Source organism: Phalaenopsis equestris, unplaced genomic scaffold (genome assembly GCF_001263595.1).
Source record: "Phalaenopsis equestris unplaced genomic scaffold, ASM126359v1 Scaffold208075, whole genome shotgun sequence".
NCBI classification, from domain to species: Eukaryota; Viridiplantae; Streptophyta; class Magnoliopsida; order Asparagales; family Orchidaceae; genus Phalaenopsis; species Phalaenopsis equestris.
Genome location: NW_018227357.1, coordinates 199,623 through 203,148, shown reverse-complemented (window position 1 = coordinate 203,148; position 3,526 = coordinate 199,623).

Here is a 3,526-nt window from a genome sequence, read left to right as displayed (position 1 = left end):
TCAAGAAATTGGAGAAAGAGGTACAAATAATAATATCTACAATTAATAATATCTATAATTTCTTCGATCATCTAGACTGGAGGATGAAAGAACATTTTGATCACTCTGGACATATTGAAGATAGTTTGATATGGCTGATGAGGAGAATGAAACTGATAGAAGAGGATTTTACTGAAGAATTTCCATACCGACCCTTCTACAACCTCTTCGTTCATGTGCAATCAATGGGTGATCTCAGAGGAGAAACTAGTACTGAATATGAAAAATAGTAGATTTATATTGCTACCTGTCTGTCTATCTATGTAATTTGATTTGAACTTTGCATTTGATTTGCTTTAGAATTATGCTTTTAAATCTCTGTAAAGTTGAGACTAAGCATAGGATGTTTTGTTTTCAGCGTTTTGAGTGTTGTGGTTTGGATTGCAACACTAAATTAATGTGTTGAGGTTGAGAAAAAACCAAACTTTGGTATGTTATGTAACGTATATTGTACCTCTTGGAATTTATATATAAATGTGATGTTTTGTTTTGTGAAAGTTTATTTGTGATGAGTACATTATTTACACAAAAATCTGAGAATTGAACCAAAATCAATAGAGCCCACCGATGGCGCCCTCGACGCCGTCGATGGTGGATTTTTCCCGAGAGTTATGTTTAAATTTTCATAGAGCGCGCTGACAGCGCCATCGACCCAGCCGACGGTGAGCTCATGAAAAAATACCTTTAACCGTGATTTTAACCAGTCAACCGCCACTATTCATCATCCCCTTCCTCCTAAAAAAAAAAAATGCGATGTTTGACCTAGGGCTGGAGATATCTTGGATTTGGGGGTGATTTCAAGATATTTAGACACCAGATTTGATCATCTCTAGGTAAGAGCTTCACTCCAAGTTAAAAATATTTGATTTTCACCATGGATTTATTTAAAATTGAGGAGATTCGAAAAATTTGAGAATGTGAAGAAAATATTGGGAAGAAATTCATGGAACTTAGTGTCGAACTCTTAGAATTACTTTTGGAAACCATTATTTACATATTTGAAGTATATTTTGGAAATTTTCTATAATTTAATTAGATTGAAATGACTCCATGACAAAAGAGATGAATTGAGTTCGACGAGTCTATCTTCTTCAATGCAAAGGCTTAATCAAGATTTACTTCAGTATTTAAAGGAAAAAAGTGTATACAAGATCGAGTTTTTGAGAATCTGGGAGGAGAAATTTAACGAGTTATTACCGAGCGGAGGTGGGAAAACTTTTGTTACACCACCAATAAAGCTGATGCAAATATTGTGAAAGAATTCTATGCCAACGTAATCTATTCTGAAGATGGAATCGTTCAAGTGCGGGGATTTTCTGTTGAATTTAATGCCGCCCGCATTAACACCTTTTATGTAGTCCCAGACTCTTATAGCAATCATTATGAATCCATCAGTACGATGGAAGGCCCCCTGGATGATGTGATCAACTTTCTCACTGATGGGAAAAGAACATGGAAGATAAAGCAACGAGAGCAACGAGAACATTCTGCTTCCATGTTAAATGCCACCTCTAAAGCGTGACACTATTTTATTTCCTCTACTCTGTTACCAACTTATCACCATAGTGAGGTAACTAGAGATAGAGCTATTATGAATTTATGTATTTAGAATAACAGAAATATAAATGTTGGGAGAATTATTTTTAAGAATATATTGACTACAACAAGGAGTGAAACAAGTGGAGGTCTAGGACATCTTGGCCTTATTTATGCACTTTGCCAACTTTCAAGAGTGGAAGCTGGAGATGAAAAATGGGTTTATCCTATGAAACCCATCAGTAAAGCTAATTTGAATACTTATGAATCCCATGAAAAATGGAGAACTGGAAGTAGGAGTCAAGAACCTTCTACTAGTAGAGATGTCCCCTCTACAAGTTATGACCTTGCACCTTCTGGTTCCCCTACTTTGACTGATTTGATGAATGAGTTTACCTTACAGTGAAAGATTATAGAATTAATAAATGAAAGGATTGGAGGTTTAGAACATCAACATGATTATGATAGTGAGTACCTTCAGAGGCTTTTAAATTTTGAGATAGCTTATTACGAAGTTCAGGCCCAACACTACAGAGGTGAGCCTGATGTTACTTTCCCTGAGTGCCCCCATTATACTCAGTATCAGCCCAATCCACCTGTTGATCAAGGAGATGAAGACATAGTTTGGGATTTTGATATTTGATAGTAACTGGTGTACTTGTACTTGTACTTTTATTTTTATAATCTTTTGTAATAGAAATGGATGTTTGTGTGTGTTTTTACTTTCATTTTTATTGTTATGTTGTTATTGGATAATTCTTAATTTTTGTTAGTGTGGTAGTTAAAATTTGCATGTGTAGTATAATGGATGTTGATTAGTACTTTGTGAATAGTATTGTAATGTGACTTTTATTTTACATTTTAATTGTAATTATTTTATTTAGTACTGTGGTTGTGTTAGGGAATATTGTATTTGTTTAATGTTTTAGTTTTGTACTCGTTTCAAAATTTCATTACCCAGCAATTTCTCTAATGATTTATATGTGTAGAAAGCTCCTAATTATTACAGACCAGGTGAAGTAGAAATGTTGAGAAGGCCTGCAAAAATTTCAGAATGATGAAAATGCCTAAAATATTAAGGTATGATTTATATTTAGAGTTTTTTTTCTCACATGTATATGATTTTATGTAGTGAATTTAATTTAGGTAACTATATTTTGTAGATATTTAAATATTATGGTAGATTTAACGAAATATTTTTATAATGAAAATTAATTTTGTGGATTAAGATATTTAGTATAAGAGAATAAGACTATAGTTAACTATTTAAAGTCAAGGAAACTATATTTTGAAGTGTTAAGAATCTTGGAAATTCATTTGAGAAGAAAATATTGGGGCTCAATTATGTAAAAGTTATGAAATATTTATAAGGTAAAGGAATGCTTTGAGTTTCAAATTTAAGGAAAGAAATGTGATGTTCAAAATCATTAAAGGTTATCCAGATATAGTAATCCTCACTTGAAAAAGGAAAAAGGATTGACAAAAATCCCTGAAAAGAAAATAAAAATATATAGGATTGAAAACAATCTAAATGAAAAGAAAGAGAAAATGAAAAAATTATGGAAGTAACGAGAAGCTTGAGGATATGCCTAATCAAAAATTGACTTCACTGGACCTACCTAAAGGGAAAACATAAATACATTCTTGAACTTATATTTATGGTGTAGGTCTTTTACTAGTAGAGTTCTCATGAAGTTCTTATCTTTTGGATATTCAAAGTGACTTAATATTGCAACATATAGTCATTCTTGCAACATATAGTATTTTCTGAATTAAAATTTTTCTGCGGTAGATCATAATTTTTATATAGTACTAAAATTACTTGAGGACAAGTAATAGTTAAATTTGGGAGATTTTGACCAAAGGAAAATATATTGAGATTTTCATACCTATTTTATATTATTTTTAATGATATTGCACTTGAAAGAAAGGTATTTTTGATGTTTTGTTG